The 12,666-nt window shown below is 45.1% G+C and overlaps 1 pseudogene; it reads right to left on the bottom strand.

Moving 5' to 3' along the window:
• Positions 1–3,760: 3,760 nt before the first annotated feature.
• On the bottom strand, positions 3,761–4,330 carry LOC114689521 (annotated as a pseudogene).
• Positions 4,331–12,666: the final 8,336 nt, after the last annotated feature.

The following is a 12,666-nucleotide window of genomic DNA, read 5'->3' as shown; positions in this document are numbered from 1 at the left end:
TTTCATGCACCCTGCAGAGCCTTTTCAAAACAAAAGTTTTAATATTTTATCACATTTTAAAATTTATGTGTATTTTGTATATGAGGGTCAGGGAGGGTGCTTACCGCACTGCCCATGTGGAGGTCAGAGGACAATTTGTGGAAGTTTGCCCTCTCCTTTTACCATGTGAGTCCTGGGGATCAAACTCAAGTCACCAGGCTTGGTGGCAGGCACCCTGACCTGCTGAGCCATTTTGCTAACCCCAGAATTCTCATTTTTGGTCTGAAGTCTACTCTCTCACCTTTTCCCTTCATGCAGCAGACTTTGATTTTATGAGTAGGATGCTTTACTGAGCACTGGGCCCCAAAAACTTCCCTCTATGTTCTATTTGTATAAGCTTTACATTTTATTTTAAAATACAGCATATTAGTCAGGGTTCTTGAGAGTAACAGAACGTATAGAATAAAGTCTCTCTATATATAGAAAGGGATATTTATTAGAATGACTTGCATACTGTGGTCCAGCTAATCCAACAATGGCTGGCTGTGAATGAACTGAGCATCCAAGAATCCATTAGTTGCTCAGTCCATGAGGATCGATGTCTCAGCTGATCTTCAGTATTACACTGGAATCCCAAGAAGTAGGCTCTAATGCCACTGAAGGAATGGACTTGCTAGAAAGGCAAGGGCAAGCAGGCAAAGAGCAAAAGCTTCTTTCTTTCATGTCCTTACATAGGTTTCCAGCAGAAGGTGTGTCTTCCTGTCCCATGATCCAGATTAGAAGCAGACTTTTCTACATCAAATTAAGCAAAAATTCTTCACAGGTATGCCCTCCATTTTTGGATTTTTAGTTAATTCTGTATGTAGTCAAGTTGACAACCGAGAATAGCCATCACATATGGGATCCATTCTGAGTGGGTTTGGGTTTGAGGTATGAAGTTTAGGTTGAAAATCCTATTCCTCCTCCATAAAACCACTATTGCAAGTCTATCAGAAGTCAGTGGGCAGCTGGAGACATAGCTCAATTGTCAGAGTTCTCATTTAGCAAGCAAGAGGCCCTGGGCTTCATGCCCAACACAGCACCCAGCTAGGCATGGTAGTGAGCATCTGTAACCCCAGCACTCAGAAGGCAGGAAGGTCAAAAAGTCGGAGGTCACTTTAGCTGCAAGGCTAGCTCAAGGCCGGCCTGGGCCACATACGATCCTGTCTCAGAAACAAACAACCCCCACAAACAAACAAACAGTTGTTCATGCTGGGAAGACTGTTCATGGACCAGTGTTTGTTCAACTGATCTCAAGTCTCCCCTGATCAATCACACAGGGTTGACAACTGTGACTCTCAGTGAGCACCAAGCCCAGATGGGCTTTTCTAAACCCAGTTGTCTCTGAATGGCTGTAAACGGTATAGCAATTTAAGCCTGGCTTTCCACAAGTCTTCATTTCTAGACCCAAGAAATGAGCCTGACTCATATATCTAGTTTATATTGTGAGATGCTGTGAATTCACTTATCAGTGTAAGCACTTGGGGGTTCTGTTGCCTATTTGTCGTTCATTTTTAATCTCTCTTCACTCTCTCTATGTGAGCCATCACGTAATCTACAAAGAGGAATGGTTTGACATCATTCTTTCCAGCCGGCCTGACCTGTATTTCCTTTTCTGCCTCCTCAAAGAACCTTGAACTCCGACAGTGTTTTGAATGCCACAGTGAGAGGGGCCCTTGGCTCACCTCCAGTCGCAGGATGCAGCTGTTGGGACCTTCCCCATGCTGTGTGGTGCTAGCTGCAGGGTCTTTGCTCCTGTCACTCATGAAGTTGAAGGTGCTCCTTTATGCCTGGTTTCCCAAGAGACTTCCAGAATCCTTGGCAACTGCCGAAGCTTTTCAACCTCTTCTTCACTTGATGTGATCACATGATTTTTCATTTTTATATCATGCATCAGATGACTCCAACTGTCATTATCAAGCCAGCCTTGCACACCTGGAATGTGGATGTGATGCGTATTTCAGTTTATATATATATTGTTTTATATATATGTGTGTGTATATATATATATGTATACACCCACACACACACACACACACACACACACACACACACACATATATATATATATTGAGGGATTCTGTCCACTAACAATCTCATTAAGAATGTTTGCATCTTTGGGAGATGTGCTTGTATGTACACAGTCTGTGCATGCACAGGTGGGTGTCTATGTATCTGTGTGTATGTAGATGTGGTGCACATGTACCATGGCACATATATGATGGTCAGAGGACAAGCTCAAGTTTCAGTCCTCACCTTTGACCTTGCTTGAGGTGGGGTTCTTCTGGTTTTCTGCTGCATACACTACACTGCTAATGCATTTGACTTTTATATCAGCTCTGGGGACTCTGGCAATTCTGCCATGCCTGCAGGTTATCTACAAGTGTGTCATTCAGACCCCAAGAAAAGCATCTGGAGAAGATAAAATCCCAGTTATCGCTGCTGTTTATTTCTAGTTTAAAATGGCCAAGAACAGTATCTTAGTTAGGGTCTCTAAAGAGACATCACGACCACAGTGACTCTTATAAAACATTCAGTGGAGTGGTTTACAGTTTCAGAGGTTCCGTCCATTACCATCATGGTGGGACATGGTGATGTGCAGGCAGACATGGTGCTGGGAGAGCTGAGAGTTTTACAACATGAAATGCAGGCAACAGGAAGTGGTCTGCGACACTGGGTACGGCTTGAATAAATATGAGGCCTCAAAGCCAACCTCCACAATGACACACTTCCTTCAACAAGGCCACACCCACTCCAACAAAGCTACATCTCCTAATAGTGCCACTCTTTTGGGGGGGCCCATTTTTCTTTCAAACCACCACAGTCTCTATAAAATTTCAATTCCTTTCAATTTGCTGAGGGGGGCTGGTAAGATGGCGGGCCCAGTGGTTAAAAGCACTGCCTCCTGCTGACTCTTTCAGAGGATTCAATTTTGATCCTCTGGACCCACATCAGGGGGCTCAGAAGCACCCTATCCCTGCCTCTGGCTTCCATGGTCACCTGCACTCGTGTGCACACACCCACACACAGACACACATATACATAATTTAAAATAATAAAAATGTCTTAAAAATTGCCCAGGCCCTCTTTATGACTCAGAGTCCGATCTCTCTAGGGGTGTGTTCTCCATCTCTAAAAAGAAGGTGCACCCTGCTGCTGGGGATGTGCTGGGCAAGTGCCAGTTGAGCCCTGGTGGACAATGCAGGGAATTCTTCTGTCTTTCCTCTTTTTGAACCTAATTCTTTTTCTTTCATTTAGCAAGAGGAAGTCAAAGCCTCCAACTGCAAATGTGAAAATCACCTATTTCTCCTTCCAGGTTTTTTTTTTTTTTTAACATTGGTGTTTGTTTTATTGCATGATGTTAGCATAAGAAAAAGTAGTCTTGGCAAGGCATTCTGCAATCACTGATAAGAAGATTTTAACTGTACACAAGATAAGTGGCTATATGAAATTGAAAAACTATTTTCAAAAAGTACATAAAAGTTTCACATGATGAGTTTTTAAATATGGTTTTTATTTGTAGTTTCACATGGTTAAAAAGTGCTTCAAACGTACTGATGGGAAACTGATCTTTATAAGCAGTGACAGGGTTGATATAAACTGTAGAAACTATCTGAATTAGAAAGCTAACATTGTGACATTCAAACTTACGTGAATCAGTTTGCAATTCCCACTCAGGTAGATAGATTAATCATCTAACAAACACCTATTCTGAGTCCAACAAAAGTCTATTGAATTCAAATTATGCATGTTGGGGGATGGATCTCGGAGGCCTGTGTGTGAGTGCGTGGGACCACTGCTGATGGATGTACTGTACCATCCAGTGGAACCTTCTTCATGGCCTTGCCTTCTCAACACACTGCCCGTAAATACTCCCAGAAGCTGGACATTCAGCTCCTTCAGCGACACACTGCCCTTTCCTGTTCTCTGATTACATAAACCAGACACCTCTCATTGGAACCCTCTTCACCAATGGCTTCAGGTCTGCCAATCTTATTTCCAAGAATTAGCCTAGGCACACTGGCAGTGGTTTCATCTGTCCTTACTGACTCAAGTTCTCCTTTTGAGTCTAACAGCCTTTCATGGTTTACACAATCCACAAGAAATACAATGCTGTTAACAGCAGAAGGGTAGGTTTTTCATATCCTTTGGACTGGACATGCCAGATCAAAAGTTATAAAAGTCGTGCCAGAAATAGTGAGTTCTTCTGAAGTGGGATGTAGTATTGGGACGCCGGGCCATGCCTGTTATCTGTTAGCATGAATAGTAACGTTGTTTTCCTTGCATTATCCAATCCAAGGAATACCAACTTACCAGTTTACCAGTCTGTTTGTCACGCGTTCCTAGAAACGGCGGCACACTGCCAGAAGCTCTGTAAATCCAGTCAGGTATGAAGGACATATGCAGATCTTATGGGGTCTGAGGCTCCAGAAAACGCAGCTCCCTGCTCTGTGCCTCCCTGACACGCTCCCGAATGGCTCTGCCAAGTGCTTTGGCTGCCCTCTCCTTCAGTTTTGCCCACTGCTTTTATCATGAATTTTGTAGCTGTCTGCTCTGGTTTATTCGCGTTTAGAATCATTGTTTCTTTTATATCAACTTTTCAATCATAGGTAACATTTTTTTTCTGCTCCTGGCATTTCCTTTGCCCTAAAGTCCATTTTATCTTATAATAATCTAGCCATTATTTGCTGTCTTTAATTAATATTTTCATGTCTTTTCTGTTTTTAATTCCAACCTAGATCATTATATGTGAAGAGACTTTTTTGTAGACTACATAGTTGGGTTATGATTAAAAAGATTTCTTTTTTATTTTTTTAATTATGTGTTTGTGTGTGTCTGGGATGGATGGTGTGAAGGCAGGTGCCATAGAAGCTACACAAGGGCACTGGATCCCCTGGAGATGGAGTTATAGGCTATAGTGAGCTGCCTGACTAGGTGCTGGCTTAGACCCAACTCAGGTCTGCTCAAGAGCACTACATGGTCTTAACACTAAACCACCTCTCTGGCCCCTGGGTTCTGATTTTAAATCCACCCTGTCAGTCTCTGTCTTAATTGATGTACTTAAAACATTACATTTAACTTGTCTCTTTTTGTTTGTTTGTTTGTTTGTTTTGAGACAGAGTTTCTCTGTGTAGCTCTGGCTGTCCTGGAACTCTCTGTGTAGCCCAGGCTGACCTTGAACTCACAGAGATCCTCCTGCCCCTGCCTCCTGAGTACTGGGATTTGTAGCTAGAGTTTTCCTGCCTTGCCCACAGTCAGGACAAATCTCTGTCACCCGCCAGTCCCACAGCGCTCAAACCCAACCAAGTAAACACAGAGACTTATATTGCTTACAAACTGTATGGCCGTGGCAGGCTTCTTGCTAACTGTTCTTATAGCTTAAATTAATCCATTTCCCTAAATCTATACCTTGCCACGTGGCTCGTGGCTTCCCAGCATCTTCACGCGCTGCTTGTCATGGCAGCGCTGACAGTGACCTTCTGCCTTCCTGTTTTTTCTTTTCTCCTCTCTGTTAGTCCCACCTATACTTCCTGCCTAGCCACTGGCCAATCAGTGTTTTATTTATTGACCAATCAGAGTAATTTGACATACAGACCATCCCACAGCAGGGATTAAAGGTGGGGCCACCACCACCCAGCTAACAAAGTCTTGATTGATATGTTGAGACTTTCATCTGACATTTCTTTCTTTCTGAAGTACTGGGAATTTAGGCAAACATTCACCCAACGCAGACAAGCTGCCCCCAGCCTCCTTTTATTTTTCTTTCCTTCCCCTCTCAGTTCTCTTTTTCTTGGCCACTCGACCTCTTTTAGAACTTGGCTTTCTTTACTCATGGGACTGTGACTGGCCTCTGTGCTGTACCTTTACAGTTGTTCTAGGTATGACTTCATCTACCACGACTTCTTGGGGTCAACTGGTGTCGCTTTTGTCTGAGTCAAGCGAAGTGAGGACAATTTGCTTTCCAAGCTGGCAGTGCAGCTTGGTGCTGAATGGCTCAACTAGAAGGTGTGCAGTCTTGGGTTTGATTCCTGAAATCACAAGAAAAAAAGAAAAAAGTAAAGTAAGTGTGCTTTTCTTTATACCCCTTCCCATCCATGATTCCCACCAGGACACTTAGACAACCTGGGCTACTTTAAGTTTCAGGCCAGCCTGGGTTATATAGCAAGACTCGGACCCTGTGGGTAGGAGAAAGAGCCACAACTTCTTCAGTGGTCTAGCCTCTGTCACCCAGCTGTGTCTAGTAGGATGTCTTGAGGCTGACCATTTGTGTAGGGTGTCCTTGTTGAAAATAGCATATAGACTCTGACTCTCACTGGCTTTCTTTCTCTAAAAAAGGTAGACCAAGATGGAACTGGAGACACAGATGAGTTGGGAGAGTGCTTGCCTAGCACATATCCCCATCATCACATGCACTTAGCTACAGTGGTTGCCCTGATTAGTGTAAACTGTCGTCTTGACACAGTCTAGAGTTACCTGAAGAAAATATTCTTAGGTGAAATAATTGTCTTTATCAGGATGGTCTGTGGGCATGTCATCATGTATGTAGGATGGTCCAGCCCATCACGGGGGCTGCCATTCCCTATGCGGGTGATCCTGGGCTATGTAAGAAAGCTAGAGTATGAGCCTGCTAGTGTGGAAATATTCACTTTCTGCCACGCCTTCATGGACTGTGAACTGGACATGTGAGCCAAATAAAGTTGGTTTTTGTCTGAGTGTTTTGATCACAGCCACAGAACAAAGGCACACTAGTGGCACATCCTGGAATCCTAGCACCTGAGTGGCAGAGGCAAGGAGGATCTAGAGTTTAAGGTCATCTTTAAGTTTAAGGTTCCAGACCAGCTGGGGATACATAGGATCTTGTTTTTAAAAAGGGGGAGGGGTAGCAGGCATGGCTTTTTACACACCGAACAAACTGGAGCTTCCTGGTGGCGGGGCGTGCCAGTGTTTGCCTTTCAGTGACATTAATCCAGCAACTCACTTGACAGGGAATTACTTGTCTCGAGTGCTCTCAGGAGAAATGCTTTCTTTTCCTGCTTCTCCTGGGAGAATGTGACAGCAGAAGGAGGGGGTGGTGCCATTTGCCGAGTAGTTGAGACCGTGATGGCAGAAAGAACACTTTGGACAGATGTCAGAATGGAGAAGTTCTGGTCTGGGGAGCCATTTTCATTTAAGAGAATACAATTATTTTTCAGCAAAGTTGGGAATTGTTTATGGTAGTGTGTGACTTTCAGAGCCGATGGAAAGTGACTTTAAAAGAGCGAGCACCCTTCTCTCCACAACTTGGCAACAGTGTGGGTGGAGCCTCCTTCTCTCCTACCCACCCACATGGTCCCTCTCAGGAACAGCAAGGTGCACATGGGGAGCCTGTGTCCAGGGGTGGGGCCACACTTCATTTCACACACACCTGTAGTTTAACATGACATGACAATGTCCAGCTTCACTTCTTTTCACTAATACGTGAAATACATAATAAACAATAACATGCAAACACTCCCAGGAGCCTTCCCATTGTCCTTTCTAGAAACCTGAAAGGAATTGATTGGTCAGAAACCAAGGCACAGTTATACACAGGCAGTGACAATGGCTGATAATAATTTTTCTGTCTCCACACCCCCTACAATAAGTTTCTCCACTGAGACATAAACCGGATCCAGCTGAATCGAAAAAGTACAATAATAGGTATACTGAGCAAAGCAGCTCCTGGTTGGGCTCACTGGTCTCCAAGAACAAGGCTAGAGAAGTCTTTCACCTGACCTAAGTAAGGCAGGGAGATTTTATAGATTGATGGTGAGAGGTGATGATGTGTCTGCCACAGCCCTGTTTGTGCCCAAGTATGGTCAAAAGCTGAACACTCAGACGGGGACCTGAGCGGCTGGTGGCCTCAGGGGAGGAAGTTGCCAAGAATGTGGAACTGGGCGGAAGTTGCCAAGAATGTGGAACTGGGCTGGAGAAAGGAATGGGTCTTTCCAGAGTGTGCAGGGGTGATCCAGAGGCTCCAATCAAACAGCTGTCCTCGAGAGGAGGACACTGTGTGTACACAGTCACTTACTGGCAGACCTCGTTGAATTTTACAGGGGTGTTCCCAAAGTTTCAAGAGAAAACATATTTGCTCCTTCTTAAAATTCTTTGGAAGTGATGTTTGGACAAAAGCATTTTACTTGAGTAGAATGCCGTGGGTTGGAGTGAGTCCCCCCTGGCCCCTGGTCCCAACCCTGTCCGGCTCCTTTGTTCTAGTTGTAATCTCTAATATAGTCTCAGAAGTGACTGTGTTAGCAGTTAACGGGCTCTTCAAAGGTAACAGAGTAAAAAGGAGGTCCCTAGAGAGGACCCGGATCCTACTCCAGATCAGACAAAATCAGGATGCAGAGGGACTGGCTGGGGGAAGACACATCTACTAGCCAAGGAATAGGCTCAGACCCCCAGCATCCAGGACCGGGAGAGAACACCTATCCATGGATTCAGCCATCCAGTCTGGGATGTTTTGTCACAGCACCCTGAGCTGACTGATGCAGGAAGTCCATCATAGTGATGTCACTGCAGAAAAATGAGGTTTAAAAATGAATTTAAATTTATAGAGAAAGAACAAAAGAGAAGCGAGTCATTTCTTGGACGAGGCATCATCAGTTTGGGGAGACGGCTCACTGGGTAAAGTGCCTACTGTGCAAGCATGAGGCCCCCAGATCAGATCTCTGGCACCAAAATAAAAGCTGGGTGTGGTGATGTGTGTCTGAAATCCAGTGTGGGATGGGATGGGCACAGGGGCAGAGACAGGCAAATCCCCAGAGCTCACCGGCCAAGCAGCCCAGCTGAATCTATGAATTCCGACTCCAGTGAAAGATCCTTTCTTAAGAAAACAGGGTCAAGTGCAACAGCTGAAAACATCCTGCTTGTCCTCTGGCCCTCACATGTATACACACACACACACACACACACACACATGCACAGAGTGCATATGTACCTACTGCGAAGCACACACACTCACAGGAACCTGTACATCACACACACACACACACACACACACATACACACACACAGAGTGCATATGTACCTACTGCCAAGCACACACACTCACAGGAACCTGTACATCACACACACACACACACATACACACACACAGAGTGCATATGTACCTACTGCCAAGCACACACACTCACAGGAACATGTACGTCACACACACACATACACACACATACATTTAATAACATCTCAGGCTAGCATCTTCCTGGGGGTTTTCATGCAGGACATATTCTCTGTAAACTGCCTGGCACAATTGCAACCCTAGTCCCCCTTTTTGGACAATGCTGATGCTTTACTATGGAGGACCTGGCATAAACCCAGAATTCTGGTCTACTTCTGATTGTTCCTGGTACCATGGCACCCTCTATCAGCAACTTTTCTACAAGACTCCAAGAAACCCAGTCCTGTGTTCGGGCACTGCATTCTCAGTGTTGAGCACAGCTGCTAGGCTCCTTAAAATACATGCACCTTCAAAATATTTGATGAGAGTTCGGGGCAGTTGGGAGAGGGTTGCCCAGCATGCACAAAACCCTGGCTTTGATCCCCAGCACTGCGTGGATAGAACATGGTGGTGTAGACCTGTAATCCCAGCACTTAGGAGGTGGAGGCAGGAGGCTAAGAGATTGAAGGTCATCCCTGGCTACACAGTGAAGTCAAAGCCAGCCTGGGATACATGAGATCCTGTCTCCAAAAACAACTTTGTAAGCTATAAAAATTAATGGATAAATAATGGGATAATTACATATAAGTCTCCACATGCTCCTAGAAATGCAAAGAATAAGAACTTTTGAACACATCTCTACTTCTACTTTCCTGCTCTTAATGAATCTAATGGGCCCAGAAAGACCTTGTGTGGCCAATAGAAGGAAATGTGGTCCCCATGTCCTGCAGGTGACACCAGAGAGCTCATCTCAAATGTCAGTCCACCAACATCAGTTAAATAAATGCTTTCTAAAGATGAACTCTAGCCAGGCAGTGGTGGCACACGCCTTTAATCCCAGCACTCGGGAGGCAGAGCCAGGCGGATCTCTGTGAGTTCGAGGCCAGCCTGGGCTACCAAGTGAGTCCCAGGAAAGGCGCAAAGCTACACAGAGAAACCCTGTCTCGAAAAACCAAAAAAAAAAAAAAAAAAAAAAAAAAAAAAAAAAAAAAAAAAAAAAAAAAAGAAAAGAAAAGAAAAAAAAAGAAAAGATGAACTCTAAAGAGCCCCTCCCTTCAGTATGTTAAAGGGGTGGGTGTGTCCAGCGAGACAAAGCATCTTGAGGTCCTTGAGAGAAAGGAATGTCAGGTACTGAGTCTGGACAAGTCATGGTTAGAAGTTATTAGAGACAGCCTCCATCCCGGTAAGTCATGCAGCTAACTAGGGCATAACAATATTGCCATCATTGAGACTATGTGGGAACAAAGTTATAAATAATCTGTGGTCTCACTTGAGAGTTATTGCACACTGCAAGACAAGAGAGCAGCCCTGGAGACTGGACAAGGATTCCATAGTCAGAGGCCATTAACTTCATGCCTAACAAACTAATCATAAAACTCTGCCTTGATGCTTATTTCGTCTTCGTACAAATGACAACTTGTGATTTTGTTACAATCAAAATTAGCATAATTCAATTCTCAGCACTTGTCTCATTCAATTTTGACCCTTGTTTACTTCCGGCAAGCACGTGGATTTAATGAAAAAGATTCTCTGCTGGTCCCCTAGTTATTTCTCAACTTCCTAGAAATGACTAATTTAGGTTAAGTGATGCCTGTGGAGGGTGTATCATCATTAGGCTTTTGAGAAGCTTGGTTTCCTGGATCAGATGATTAGGAAAGAGATCAGCTGTCCCCTTAGCTTTGCAGGAAACCACCTTGGGTTTCCCCCACTAGTCCCCTTGCCACAGAATCCTACAGAAATCAGATTTAACATCTCTCTATGCTGGCCTCTATGTGAAATTCAACAGTTCAAAAATTTTTAAAAATAATTATTATATATAAAGTATACATATGTATAAAGTATGCATGTGTCCCTGCAGGGCAGAAGAGGGCACCAGATCTCATTACAGGTGGTTGTGAGCCACCCTGTGGTTGCTGGGAATTGAACTCAGGACCTCTGGAAGATCAGTCAGTGCTCTTAACCTCTGAGCCATCTCTCCAGCCTCCCAACAGCTTGCTTGGAATGTGGTTCACTTGCCATCTTGGACTGGATCTGGTTTGTGTTAAGTTGCTTTCTGTTGCTGTGAGGAGTTCCTGAGATAAATCAGCTTGCAGGAGGAAAGGCTTATTTCAGCTCATGGTTTCTGAGGCTTCTGTCATGGCCGGCTTAGTCGTTTGTGGGGCCTATGGCGGAACTGACCAGCACATGGGGAGTGTGTGGTAGAACACAGCTGCTCACCACGAAGTAAGTGGAGCAAGGACAAAACTTCTCCTTTAAAGGCACGGCCCCAGGAGCTTGCAGCCTCCCATTGGGTGGGCCTCCCATGGTCTGACCACCTCTCCATAGTGCCTTTAAGCTCCACCTCCATCTATGAGTTAACCTATTCATGAGATAGAGCTCAAGACCGAATCACCTTCCAGAATGTACCTCCGGACCCTGCTGCAAGGAGGGTACAAGCCTCCAACACATGAGCCTTGGGGGACATTTTAGGCCAGAGTATAACGCCATTCCAACGGCTGGTTTTGGGGGGCGACTCTTTAAGACAACAGAGTAACAGAAGGCACACCTTCTGGGGGCATTTTCCCCACACACTCTCAGCAGTGTGACCCTACCAGGCCACCTTCTTCCCTTAGGTCACAATACCCACAGCAAGGTGCCAGAGCACGGGCCACTGCTCTTCTGTTTGGTTTGCTCTTTTGGATGATAAGAGAGAGAAGCTTTCGCAACAAAGGATTCCCACAGGGATTCCTGTTTTCTCAGTCCGTTCAGGGCTTCATGTGGGCTCAGGGGCTGTGCTGGGAGGTGGAGGCAGCCTCTGCCTCTACACCATTGGCTGCTTTAGTCGGTCTGTCTTTTTTTTAACTTACTTCCTTAACCTTTTCCTGTAAACATTGTAAGTTGCACATAGCCCTCTTTAGTCTCCGTGGCCTTCCCCGGAGTCCCCTCTGCAGACCTAGACAGTTTCATATGCAGCTCTCTCCCTGGCCCTGTTTTCCTGTTTCTTTAGAAGAGTCTGGTTCTCTGGGCCCCTTTTCCTTCTCTTTGTGAGGGCGTAATACTCCCTCCCTGCGTGAGGATGTTGTAGGATTCAGGAGGCAAAGCCAGTCTTGTACAGTTAGCCGGTACACCACGCTCCATCCCGATGCGGCCCGGACCTTGTCTGTTGACCTTCACCCACCTAAATCAGGTCTGGGAATCGTGAATCAGCTTTTTGTAACCTTTCTGGCACTTCTCTTCACATTAAATGCAGAGATGAAGAATCTGCCGCGATGAAACCACCCACCTGGGTCAAACCTGAGACGAGCTAAGGACGCTGGGCTTGGGTACAGCAGGACAGCGGGGAGGACTCTAGCGCCACCTGCTGCCCACACAAGTACTAGCAGGGGACTAGAGACGCCCGAAACACCAGCTTCTGGTTCCACTGACCTGCAGAAAATACTCCTTTTAAGAGAATTTGTCCTCTTACTAAATACATGTAAATATGTGTATGT

The sequence above is a fragment of the Peromyscus leucopus genome, chromosome 5 (genome assembly GCF_004664715.2).
Source record: "Peromyscus leucopus breed LL Stock chromosome 5, UCI_PerLeu_2.1, whole genome shotgun sequence".
Classification (NCBI taxonomy): Eukaryota; Metazoa; Chordata; class Mammalia; order Rodentia; family Cricetidae; genus Peromyscus; species Peromyscus leucopus.
This window is presented reverse-complemented; position numbering and strand designations above follow the sequence as displayed.